This window comes from Argiope bruennichi, chromosome X1 (assembly GCF_947563725.1).
Source record: "Argiope bruennichi chromosome X1, qqArgBrue1.1, whole genome shotgun sequence".
Lineage (NCBI taxonomy): Eukaryota > Metazoa > Arthropoda > Arachnida > Araneae > Araneidae > Argiope > Argiope bruennichi.
This window is the reverse complement of record NC_079162.1, coordinates 70,792,609-70,807,240: the sequence shown is the minus strand read 5'-3', so window position 1 is coordinate 70,807,240 and position 14,632 is coordinate 70,792,609. Positions and strand designations below refer to the sequence as shown.

Here is a 14,632-nt window from a genome sequence, read left to right as displayed (position 1 = left end):
CAATACTGAATATAAGTAACAATTTTGCGTATAAATAAAAAGCAATTTTATAAAAAATTGCTAATTTAATAACTTCGTCAACTATACCTCAAAATTATTCTTTGAATTGCATGAAATACTTTAGAGAATGTCACAGATTCTATCATAAAAATGCACTCCTGCAAGGTTTTATGCTTGTTTAGAATATAATTTTACCTATGACTGTTTACCGTAAGGCTGATAGATAAAAAAACTTTTTTTTTTTCAATCTTCTCAATTTTTTTTTATATATTTGGAAAGCATAATTTAACCATATTTTCAAAGTTTTGAAACATATGGAGTTGAAAAAATAACATTTAAGTTATTGTTAAAAAAAAAAAAAAATTCCAAACACAGTCGGATATTTTAAGAAAAATGCTTCGTTTTAAGGTTACACGGCCAACAATTATTTTCCGACGAACGTAGTAATTTTGAACAGATGATAGAGGACAGTACATGAGCATACAGTCCCCTTTCCAAACTTCTACATCACACCAATGGGAGAAAGTTTGCATGCCCCTGACCGGTATAGAGTACAAAAAATATTCTGTACAACACATATCCAGACCCGTCATGAAACATCAATGGAGCAACATAAATGCAAGACTAAATTCTTTTAATTTAAATATAATTATTAAAAACCATTTCATATACTGCTCAAAGAGACTCACTTTTTTTTTTTTTTCATAACTTCACATTTGAATTTTTTTCTTGAGGTGGGGGGGGGGGGACTGGTACAGTTTCTTTGTATCAAACAGGATAACTGAATAGAAAAATGCACCCTTTCAGAACTGGATAAAAATTAAAAAGACGACAAATGATCCTGCACTTCCCTCTCCAATTTTTCATATCATACCAAAGGGGAGGGGGAAGAGTTTGCGAACGTGTAGATATTGTTGGCCAAATTTCTCTTCTGCTTACCTTCTAACACCTGCGGTAGATTTATCCAGAATACGTCACGTCATTGACGGATCGAAGATTATTAAAAACTGCTCTAACGTATTAGAAGAGAAATTTCACTTTTTTTGTATACGAAGAAATACAAAGAAAAAGTACCGTAAACGTCTCAAAAAATTCGGACTCGAGATTTTCATAAATATGCTCGTTTCAGACCACCAAGAGTTCGAAAAACTCATTTTTGGAATGTGTGTCTGAATACGAACACTCAAAACGCCTTGAAATTTGATGTGTTGTCTCTAAGCTAACTCATAGACTCCAACTAAATTTTGAAGAATATGCATTCACAGAAAGTTTGTGTGTCCGAGAGTACAGGAACGCAATAAATGCACAATGCAAAGTGCTAGGTGGGTAAATTTCAATAAAGTTTTAGCATTTAAAATGTACATCCGAATCAAATTCTGAAACCAAATCCGTAAAGGAGTTGACCATCCGTAAGTCTGCACATTCTCAAGCATGTAAAAGTGATAACTTTAAAAATTCAACAATTTAGATTTACCAAAGTATCAGATTTGTGTAGAATTTCGATTTCGATCGACCAAGAAAAAGGTATCCCAAATGCCTACACAATTTTCTTCACAAAAACTACGAAGTACAAAAGCTCATGTACAGGACTCGCAAAAATAAAAATCTGAGCACTAGTGGCCATTCATGATTTTGCCTAAATGCCCCAATTTTTATGCAGGATGGAGAGGGTAACACTTTTATTAGGGAATTTGTAAAAAAGTTTCGGAAAAAAACACTCCCACTGGCATCAACATTAACTAAAATATCTTAATTACAGCCAGATTAAAAAATAAATTTTTTAAATTGTCCAACTGGGCAGAATTACAAAAATATTGACTTACTGACTGAATGAAAAATTCTAAATATGGACTTCATAATGTTGGGGAAGGGATCGTCAGTCGTTAATATATTAAGATGTTTTGCAGCTACACACGAGGGAGATTTAGGGTCGTACCTCATAATTCTTAGTAGTGATCAGATGACTAGGACGATTTCTCCAAACTTCCACACTATACCAATGAGAGGACGGATCTTCCGACGAGTAGATGTCAAATTCGAGATCTCCTTTTCACGAAGTCGAAACTGGGCCACGAGACTTCACATCCTGGAAAACTTTCTTAGAGTCGTTTATAAAATACATTTATGTGCCACTAAAATGAAGTTCGTGGTATGTTGAAAAACTAGAAGTATATCGGTAAGAAGAGAACTAACGGAAAATCCACAATAGTTAGCGGTTCGGCTGTATTGCTAAGTGGGATGAAGATTCATCACAAGTACATAACAGCCGTTCAAACTGTAATATTGGGGGGGGGGGGGAACAGACAACAGATATTGTTTTCTTAAAATAAAAATTTTGTGAAACAGCTTAGTTCACCTGAAAAATTATTAAACGTGAAATTATTAAACAATTAAACTATTAAACAGTAAAATTATTATTCAAAAAATTATTAAACGTGATAAATGCAAAAAGAATAAATTACATTTAGTTTATTTATATTAACGCACCGTTAAGAAGCAACAATAGTCCTATTTTGGGTCGGACCTCGTAATTTTAAATTCCGGTCAGGGGATGAGCACGACACCTGGAATGGTACCTTCCTTTCCAAACTGGCGCATCATACCTGCAGGAAGGAATTTAGGCTCTAAGAGTTTAACTAATACCAAAAAAACCTACGCCATGATTTTTCGGTGGAATCGGGTTTCGAACAGGGAAACTTCTGGTTCTGGTGTCCACGACTAAACGGTTGTAAAATACCGAGGCATATTGTACTCACAAAATATGTCTCGCGTTTTGAAAAATACGCCTAGGATGAAATATGATACATTGCGAAAATCTTAGAGTTGACAAAAAAAAAAAATCCAGAGTTCACATACAAGATAAATGTCATGTTTTTAAATTACCTACAGATTATGGTGTAACTATATATTATGATCTGTGATCATATGAAAAAGACGACATCTGATAAGCGATCGCACTCTCCTACCTTACAATCCATATCCAATATAAGGATGTGTGATACCCGACAGATCTACAACGTGCAATAACTTTTTAAATGGGTCTCGATCGGGAAAGGGTATCGAATGGGATTAACTATCTTAACAGCCCGCTTGAAAGCAATAATAGGGCTATTACGAAACGGACTTTATAATTTTGAACCAAGGGTCAATTGACGGGAATGATACCTGAGATAGAACCCCCCCCCTCATCGCAGTCCTGAAAACATAACTAAAATTAGAAGATGGACTTCTATGTATTGAATCATTAACTCAGAAAAACACACAATTAGCAAACGGAACGACGATGACTATGAATTAATACCATAAACAGTTTTAACGGAAAATCATCCCCGTCAGGCCCCGTCCAAATGGATGGGGCCCATTCCAAGTACTCAATCCTTACTTAAATAATTTAAGGACAGTTTGGTTAAATAAAATTTCTATACAAAAATATTTTCTAAAATTTTCATAATATTAATTTTTTTACAATATTAAATATTATTACAACAGTCATGACTTTTTGCATTGGCGTAATCGAAGTGCTTACACGTGCGACAAAGATGCCCAGGAAATCGCGATCCCCCCCCCCTCCCTTATCCACACACATCTTGCATTCTTCACGATAGGAGTCGACAAAGACAACGGGAAAGGGCGAAAAATAAAAATAATTGCTCGGCACCACCTATCCTCCCTATGACTTCGTCTCCATCAAATCTTACACAAAATTCCCTAAGAGTGGAAAAAAAAAAAAAAAAAAACATGGAATGCTCTCCCTGAAGTTTCCTTGCAATAAAAGTGCGATTACCATCTCTTCCGCATAAAATTTTGGGCCTTGGGGCAGAAAAGTGAACGCCACGAATATTCAGCTCTTATTATTTTCAGATTCCCAAGAATGAGCGTTTTGTGCTTCGTAGTATAGTGAAGACAATCCAGTATACATTTTGGACGCCATTTTGTTGACTTATTGAAGCCAAAATTTGACACAGAACGGCAACTTTAGTAACAAAGTTAAAAGAAATATGATATTTAATTAAAGCGAATATTAAAAAGTCATGCGAATTACAGACTGTCACCTCATTTAGGGATATAGTTCAAAATCTGATACCGATCTACATTTTAAACGCTAAAATTATGTACCAAATTTTATACACTTAGTTCTTAGTAGTTAACAGATTTTTTCGAAATTTGAAAGAAATCTGCAAATTTTGTATATTGCACATGTCCAATTTCATTGGAGTATGAAGATCCAATATAAAGGTAACTTTTGTACAAACATTGCTTATTTTTGTCTTATTTGCTGAAAAAACGCAGCATGGCATAAGCCAGGGATGGCGAACGAATGGCACGCATGCCATTGATGGCACGGGGTACAATATTTTGAGCACGCCGCCAATCAAAACGGTTTGCATTTTAGTTCAAAATAACAATGTTCATTACAAAGTATTATGAACAAACGCAAGTGTTCCCATTCCATTTAAAAAGGGCACAGATATTTGTACCGCAGTTAAAAATTCGCTTACCGAGAAAGAAATTGATTTGAAAAGAAATATTTCAGTAATTAATGGTATTCCAAACATGGTGGGAAAAAAAAAAAAAAAAAAAAAAGGTTTCAGTAGTTTATTTCAAACAGACGTAGGTCATTCGATTCTTTAGCTCCACTGCATTATTCACCAACAAGCCTTGTGTTCTAAGAGTGGTTTAACATCTCTTGTTAATATAATGGCAGTAGTCACAAAAACAGTCAACCTCATATCGTCGCAGGCTTTAAATAAGTGAAAGTTTGAGGCTTTGTTGGATGAAGTCAACTCGGTATATAATGGCTTACTAATATATAATAATGTTCGCTGGTTGAGCAGCGGGAACGTACTTCAAAGATTTGTTGACTGCTTGAAAGAAATCAGACTGTTTCTGCAAAATGTGGGGGAAATTCAACAAATCCACAGTTGTTGGATGTTATGTGGCTCTAAAAATTGATGTTTTTTATAGACATGTGCCAACATTTCAACGAACTGAATGTAAAGCTTCAAGGCATAAATAAAACAATTATCATCATGATGGATCTCATTCGCGCTTTTGACGCTGGATTGCATGTTTTAAGAACGATATTATTAAAAAATATTCAAGTACTTCCTATATATATATATATATATATATATATATATATATATATATATATATATATATATATATATATATATATATAATCAGAGATTAGATGTACATGAGAAACCAGACGAAGAAAAAGTTATTGAAGAATTTAATTCTGTAATTGATTCGTCAATCAAGGAATTTTCAGCCAGATTTTCTCAGTTCAAAGAATTATCGGAAACTTTCAAGTTTATTATGTACACTGATGTGATTTCATTTGATAAACTGAACTTGTCTCAATTCGATTAGTTGCAAATTGGAGAATTTGAAATGCTACTGATTGATTTCCAGTCTAGTTCAATATGGATTCAAAAATTTATTGAAACAACGAAAAAGTTGGAATTGGTTTAAACAGAAAAATTAAAAGCAATATTCGTAAAAATGCCAGTATCGAAATTTTGGAAACTTGGAATGCGATTCCAGACAAATTTAACTGTTTGGAGAAGCTGGCTCATGCTATTTTAACCATAATTTCATCTACCTATGCCTTTGAGTCGTTATTTTAACAGATGAATAACATGAGACTCTCTTAGAAACCATTTGGCAGGTGACTCCAATTCAGCATGGATACTGCCAAAAGTAACAACTTGCAATCCTAATATAAGTTATTTGTCATCTAATATGCAACATAAGAAGTCACACTAATGTTACTTTGATTTGAATTACACGTATAACTAAAGCCTTTACTATTATACAGTGCAAAATGTATTTTTTCGTTGTAAATAAAGAGTTTTGAGTTGTTAGTATTTAGTTTTATTATTTTCCCAACAATCACAAGTCAAAATGGCTGACGGCACGTCTATACCTCATTAAACATTTCTTTAGAAAAAATGGCATACTGATCCATAAAGGTTAGCTACCCCTGGCATAAGCTGAAGCATAAAACGACATCACATCAAGGTGACGGAACTCTCAATTTTGACCGATACTTGCATGAAGGAACAGAATAATCAACCCACTCTCCAAACTTCGATTACAACGCCAGGACATTAGACCAACAAATCGTTACAGCAGCGATCCATATACTGTGTTCATATTTTGATGAATGTGATCAATTTAAGACCCTCCAGTCACAAATTAAAGATTCTGAAAATATGACGGCCCTAGGAGAAAAAATTCTCAGCTTGTTCCCGTAAGCGAAAATGTAGTAAATAGTCTTATTCTTTCAAATGCCAACGCTAGATAAGGGAAAACCTTACACAAAATAATAATCAATTTTAAAACATTATTCTGTGAAATATTTCAAAATTAGTTAGAGCCGGATAATTTTGAAATATTCGGTTATATTATAAGCGCCCTTGTATTTTCTGTTTTAGATACTGAAAGAAATGAGCACTTAGAAAAATTTTTTAGAAAGATATAGGAGTTAAAAATAGGGGGGGATTGGAGGGGGGAGAAAAAGAAAAGGGGTTTGAACAAAGAGGCTAAAAAAAAAATGAAAAAAGAGTGAAAGAAAAGGGAGTTTTAAACTAGCACTAGATTTTTAATTTTCTAATGCTCCACTGCAACACAAATACTCCACAAAAAAGTTAAATGCTTTATAGCCAGTCACTTCCCAACCCACTCGGATCAAAGAATTAGTCGTCAAAATTAATATCACGATAATATATCATACAATAATTTTTTCATACACTTTATAAGAATAAATGAAGGTCAGGATAATTTTTTTTTTTTTTGTCTCACTCATCATATTTGATTTTAAAATGATGTAAAAGGCTTGATATTTAAAAAATTTGAAGTAAATGTTTTTATATTTTCCTTTCGCCACTCCAACAGTGGCAAATGGGGCATCAATACGCTTCTTATTCTCATGTCACAACACCACTGCTCACATTATTAAATGGGATGCAACATGTTAAAACGTGTTTTCGGTTTCGATTCCACTTTATGCAACTTCCTAAAAATTTAAATTTTAGAATTCAAAATTTTTTATCATCAATTTTTAAAATGCACGAATCTTCATATTTCATTGTTAAGATTAAGTATAAAAATTATTAAAATCAAAACCTTTTATTAAAAAGTTTATTATTAAATGATTCATCACTGAAAAAATTTAACGATTTTTCACTGTGTCACCAACTAATGGGAAATATAAAACAATTCCTTATAAAATAAAAATCACCTGGAAGATTTTTCAAACACTAATACCAATTTTCCCCCAAATCACTTGAATGTTTGTTCATCATTAACTAAAGAGTGACGTAACCACAATAGGAAACCGGAAACAAATATCACCACCAACTTCGTATAAAATAGATCACCTGTCAAATTGAGACGCGTCCAAGTCAAGGGGTCGAGGGTGAAACAATGAACTTCCAAAAGATAAATTAATTAAAATTACACCAAAATTGCTCCCAAAAAGCGCTAGATGATATTTTTACCGCCATTTACGTTCAAAACGGAAATTTTTAACATATTAAATAATACAATTTGTAAAAATAATTTTTTTTATTAAAATTAATTTTTTTATCAAAATATTATCGATATTGTGATTATAATTTCCGCCGAATAACGGTTTTTCGGCATTTCAATTTTTGACTTTAATGCTTAGTATAAGCATTTTTTAGTGAAACTCTGAATTGATTTCGCTTTTTAGTTTCTAAGGCTGTTGGTAAGTCCTTTTAAAATTTTAAAGTGCATTGAATTTATTTATGCTATCAAAAGAATTTATGTTACTATTAACGTTTTGTGACACATGGGTCTATTGAACATTCTTATAAGCCATGTTTTTGTATTACTAAATTTTGAGGCTGTTTATTCTATTTTTGAAGAATTCTAGGGATTTCTTTTCTAGGCATTCACCAAGTTAATAATGGGAATTAAAAGCCGTTACTTATTATAAAGTATTAGTAATCGAAATAAGCGTTATTAACATGAATTAGATTATTGAATGTTAATTGAATGAACATAAATTCTTTCATACTTCTTTTACGTACTTTGAAATCGATATAAATTACATCTTTAAATATTATTTGAATTAATATAAATGATTACTATATTGTATGTTGTTATAAATTTTTTTGCTTGCTGCATTTAAGTATGAGCATTTCCGTTTCGTTTTCATATCTCTTAAGCAAAGCCAGCGTTATAATGATCTAGCCTTATGTACTTAAAACTAAGTATTTTTTTTTTTTCAAGCATAAATTTCAAGGAAGGATTAGTAATTTTTCCCTCCCTTCAGAACCAATAAATACAATTTCAAAATGAATACTCATTCCACGTAAGAGCCGCTCGATAGTGACATTTTTATTTCTAAGAATTTAGATATTGTAGTATTAAATATTTTGTCAAATTGATTTGTACTAATCCAATTTATAACCACCCACCTTTTTTTTTTTTTTTGTAAAATCCACAATTTTGTAAGGTTTTAAGAATATGTAGTATCACTACAATATAGAATATTAACATTGAAATAGGCATTTGGTATATTGATAGACACAGTAACATATTGCTGCAGTTTAGAAACTGGAGCATCAGGTTAAGTAGTCTTGTCATATGACCAAAATTCCAAATTACTAAGCCCATTCTTCACAGCACTTCAGTAGCTTTAAAATTGGGTTTCATTAAAAAATTGCTACAGATGATAAAAGTTAAATATCAAATTTTTGATTTCATAGCTCATAGATACATTTCATGCATCTTCCCTTCTTAAAGACAGGAATCAATCAGGCATTAAAAAGTCTGATTTGAATTTACATTTTCACAAATGAGTCTCATTCTCAATGGATTAAAACTTAGAAGTATTTAACTAATAAAATGTTAGTTTAAATGTTGTGAAATTTTAATAATTTTGGGTTGCGCAGCTTAACATAATCCAGGGATGATATTGCTTTTATATTTTGATGTCATTTTATCACATTTTATAATTCTAGAATTTCAATCCTATTTTTGGTTATTTAACAAAAAAATCATTTTTAATTTGAAAATCTTAATTTTTAAACTGGAATGATAAAAATGGAAATAATAGAATAATACGGATGGACATATTTTGAGTACATAATGCTACATAATTCAATTTCATTTCAAATACTTGTAATTTAATGCAGGCCTTTAATGATAACATTCAATGAAATATATGAAGAAAATCAGTTTCCATACTATAAGGAAATTCAAATTCATGAATTTTTTTTCAAGATTTAATAATCAATATGAGTTTTAGTTTCATAGATATAGTTTTAGAGAAGATTTTGTAACAATTATTTTTTTATTACGAACAAAACTAAATAAAAATTAAATGAAAGTATTTTTTTCTTAAACCACAATGGTTATATCATTAATCACCAAGATGTTTTCTATCAGATTGCTGGTTTAAAGAGAAAGAGTTGATTTGTAATACTTTTAAATCTATCTTCAATCTGTACAACAATAATAACAATTGCAATGTTAAAAAATGACATCTCGCTCTAACGGGTTTTCTATAACTTCGTCTGCCATTTCGGAATATAATCTACCTTTTTGAAATTCATTAGTTAAATTGTGCTCTTAGATTTTAGATTTAATAATAACATAATTAAATTAAGTCAATCAAGAAAAACTGTTTTTGCTCGAAATAATTTATTGATAATGTTAATTTTGAGCAATACTGCCAACCAATTAAACATAAAATAAATAGCATTTCTCGTATTGAAACCAAAAGACTTTGAGCTTCGCCTGCTGCTGCATTATCAGTATTTGCATCAATAAACTCTTCTAGGGCATTACAAGTTTGTTCAAACTGTGTGCAAATTGCTTGAACCGAATCTATTTTGCTTCCCAAGGAGTGTCGCATAATGGCTTAAAAGTAATTTTTTAAATGATTTCGTAGAATTTATTTTTTTTATAAGAAGAAAATTATAAATGTTGCAATATCCAACAAAAAAAAACATATACTACTGGGTACATCACAAATTAATAAATTAAAAGAATGTGATAGGCAAGGCATATAAATTGTATTAGGGTTTATAGCAATGATTTTAGATTGTACATCTTTTATATTTCCCTTTCATGTTGCAACCGTTGTCACATGCCTCTTCTATAAAATTCATAATATCTAAAAAAATTTCACTTATTCTTTTCAATAGAGTTTCGCTAGTGTTTCTCGAGTTACATCAGTTACTTAAACGGATCCTATAAATGATTCATTTATAGTTAGTCTTTTTCTTCAAAATTTGTATAGCTAATAATGACTTACTTTGTTCCTTATGGGAAATATCAAAATTACAATCCATTTGGACACAGTAATACGTGGCTACTTTTGTATCATTGATTTTGTCAAGAGCTTCATTTCCTAATGCAGGAATAGTTTGTCCTTGTGATCTATGTGGTAATTATGCACAGTTCTATTTTTTGAATTTTTTATTCTGTTTATATGATTCATTAACACAGAGTCATATTTACTTAATAAATCGATTAACTTAAATTTCCATTATTAAGAGTACTTATTATTTCATGGGTATCTCGAAGTGGAAGATTATTACATGTTAAAAGCAGAATCATATTTACAATTTTTTGAAATAGTAATTTTAATTGTTCCGTTTCTTTATATATAGTAACTTGATTTGTTGTATCAATAGTCAAACTTAAATTTCGTCATTTTAGTAATTCTTTCCCAGCAATAAACGAATTAAAGTGTCGAATGCACATAATTTTGAATTACATTAGTCTGCTATCTCCAATTACTATAGCCACTTATAATATACGCTTTTCATTTCTTCTTCTTTTGGAAAATAGTATACAACTAAAGCAAGATACAGAGTCTCGGGTATTCGAATACATTAAGCAGCTGCAAAGCAGGGGTTCACCATTTGGCATTTTTCTTAAACCATCATGTAGTGAAAATGGTCTACCTTCAGCATTCTTTGCTAACAGCTGATCAGATATACGATAGCTGCAGCCATTCAAATATATTTTATTTATAGTTATTTATTTTTTTTCAAAAATAAGTTTCTGTAAAATTCTAAGAAGTCGCCACTAGTGAAAAAAAGTACAAAACTAAAATAATGAGAAATTTCATTTAAATTTAAAAGCTAATAAAATTGGCTGGTTATTGCACTTTAATATTTTCATGAAGGAACATTCTAAATGTATACTACCATTTTAGTGCATCTCATCTTCAACTCGATTTCCCATCTCGTCCTTCCCTTGTAAGACCTTTAGCAACAGCAGCTTGTCAATGCAAAATCCATTAGTGCTGCAAAAAGATATTTTTCAAAGATTGTACATTATCTGTTCAAGACAGTGGGATAACATTTTGCAAATTTTCTTGGATATTCACACAATACGACATGCTTTGTGCTTAACCTTATATAACACAGAATCAAGTAACAATTTTGGATTTCTTTCTATTCCCTTATTGGGGGTCGAAATTTACAATGTTGATGTCGATTACAAATATCAAAATTCATTTAACTCCAAAATACAATAAGTATGGTAAAGTGTTTACATACATGATGATTAAAGTCTATCCAATTGATGGATATGTCAAAAGTTAGGGACATACCAATAATTTTAAAATATTATATACCAAAATTACTTCATCTAGCTAGTTGCAATTGCGAGTTACCGCATTACACTTAAACAAACCAATCAACTATCTTCCGACAGATTTGTACCTAAATTTGATATAGACTTTAAATTCTAGTTACAAAACCACATATTTAATTTCTTCTATCTAACTTGCAATGCTTTTGAGATACTGTTCTCACATGAATGGTCATGAACATAATTATTTTCTTTCAAAAAAGTTTTGATCGATTGGTCTTTTGGCAATTTAGTTTCTTCACAAAAGAGCATATTAATTATTTATTATTAAAATGCAACATGAAATTTATTTTATGTGAAACTTATCAAAAGTGTCAACTTATTACTTATCCAGAACTATGTTTTTAGATCATACAAATTTTGTCTTAAGTCTGGTAGGTTCTACTAGATGTTATCACTAACATAAAGACTCCAGTTTAATGTTCGATCATTTCAGTGAAACTGTTTATTATTTCTGAAAAAAATATGTGTTATAATAAATTCCACAAGCAGTTATATATATATATATATATATATATATATATATATATATATATATATTATTAAAACAAATGTTTCTTTACGTACATTTGTTAGTTATATATTTTTAATATATTTGAATACTGCTATTAATTGATATATTTCAATAATATTATAAAGAGAGTGACTTGTAAATTAATTTTTATTTCTTAAAGGCTTTAAGAGTAATGTATTATATAATTATATTATTTATAAAGTTATATTAATTAAATTATATTTTATAATTAAATTGTATAAAAAACCGCAAAACTATAAGACAGTTAAAGATAGAAATAGAAATTGCATGTTTGAAAATTTTTAATTACAAAGTATATTAGATACAATTTTTAAGTCAACTTCTTGTCCAAGTTTCACCTCGGCTTTTTCAATATGAAATTGCCTGTTTTAAAACTGGGGGAGGAGGGATTGTCATAGTACGAGATAAATTCTCATTGCAGGATTTATTACCACAATGACATATACTTATTATACCAAATTAAATGAATTTTACAGCAAAAATTTAAAATATTTACAAATATTTTTATTCCATTCAAACCAACTGGGGTGCAAATATATATATAGTTCACCATCCGGTTCCATAAAAATTTTCAAACATGCGATTTCTATTTTATTGCTTATTAGGATTATATTTATGATTTATTTATTAAGAGTCTATAAATTTAGAAGTGTATCTGACCCATTGTCACTGCAGTTTTTAAATGTGAAATGCCGTTTAGAAACTGGGGGAAATATTGTCATTGTACAAGATAAATTCTCATTGCAGAATCTATTGCCATAATGCCATACACTTATATATCAAATTAAATGAATTTTACAGCAAAAATTTAAATGTTTTTAAAAAAATTTATTACATTTAAATCAATTGGGTTGCAACTATATACAGTGAGAGAGAAAAGGAAGTAAAAACCCATAATTGATATAGAAAATGTTTTATATTAGATATATTATTGACATGTACTATAAAGTAGATATATACAAATGTTAACTTATTCATGTAGGATACAACAATTTGTAAACATCTAATTAAATCAAAATGCAAGAAGAAATAATTCAACTGAAACGGAAAAACATCAAATTTCATGCATTAAAAAAAGAGGAAACAGAGAACACTGGTACCGACAAAAACAATAAAAACTGTAATATTAATAATCTGTTTGTAGTCCTTTAGATTTTATAACTGCCTTTAATCATCTAGGCATACATAAGATCCAGTTTTTTCGTTAGTTTGAGAGGGATTTTTTGACATTCTTCTGTGACAATTTGTTTCAATTTTTCTTTGCTAGAAATAATTCTTCGACACATATTTTTCTCAAGTTATGACCATAAATTTTCAATGGGTTTAGATCTGGTGATTGTGGATGATGGTCAAAAGTCTTCGCAACACGATAGAGTTACCATTCTTTCACAATCTTTGATGTGTGTTTGGGATCATTATCATGTTGGAAAATTCAGCTTCTTGACAGTATCGAATTCGTAACATTATTTTTAAAAATATTTAGGTAATCCATTCTGTTCATTGTAGATTTGACAAATAAATTCCCAACTCCTGCAGCCACCATACACCCGTAGATAAAAGCAAATACACCTCCATGTTTAATTGCCTTAACTGAATACTGATTGCTAGATTCTTCATTCTTTAGTCTCCATATTTATGAAAATTTCTGTGTGCCTAAAAATACAATATTTTTTCCTCATCACCAAATAAAATGTTATTTCAAAAATCTAAATTCTTCTTAAGGAGCTTTTTGGCAAAGAGCAGGCACTTTTTCTGGTTCGATTTTGTGGTGAATAGATTCGTACGTTTAATCCTGCTATGTAACCCATGTTTATGAAGAGTCCTCCTTATAATGCTTGCTCTTACTGTCTTCGCTAATCATTGCAAGATGCTTTGAGATATTTTAAAAGCACTCGCAATTGGATTACCTTTGACTTTTGAAATAGAAAGAGTTATGAATGTTTACTTTTTTTTTTTGACACATAAAATCTGATGATGTTAGTTTCAAGTTGATTTATTTCTTAATGTATTTTACCTTAATTCAATGTTTCAAACTTGTTCAATTCTGTTTAAATAATTTCATAATTTATATATATATATATATATATATATATATATATATATGTTACCGTTAAAGTATGAAATCCGTTATTTTATAGAATACCTAGTTATTCCATGAAATAACTGATTGTGTCCGTTGAAGAGTAAAACTTTCTTGTATTTCATGGTTTAACTAGTTATTTCATAGAATAACGATCCGAGTTACGTTAAAGTGTAAAATAATGTATATCATATATCTCGCACGACAAATATATTTACCTTCCACCCCTACTGCATTTATGTTTTTGTTTGTTTTAGAAATAAAAAATGTTTTTGTTTTAGAAATAATGTTCTTTGTAATTCTAAGTGTCATTTTAGTAATCCTTGTTGTAACAAATGATTTTATGGTACGCTTGCATAAATACCATTTAT

At 30.2% G+C, this 14,632-nt stretch overlaps 1 long non-coding RNA gene across 2 annotated transcripts in view; it reads right to left on the bottom strand.

The window, feature by feature from the left end:
* LOC129958093 (uncharacterized) overlaps positions 1 to 14,632 on the bottom strand; it is a 47,171-nt gene that overhangs the window by 26,369 nt on the left and 6,170 nt on the right. The window contains exons 2-3 of one of the 2 annotated variants that reach the window (XR_008783138.1): positions 11,199 to 11,296; positions 1,937 to 2,086 (exon numbers count right to left, since the gene is read on the bottom strand). This is a non-coding gene — a long non-coding RNA (uncharacterized LOC129958093). The remainder of the gene's footprint in view (positions 1 to 1,936; positions 2,087 to 11,198; positions 11,297 to 14,632) is intronic. The other variant, XR_008783137.1, reaches the window with a different exon arrangement.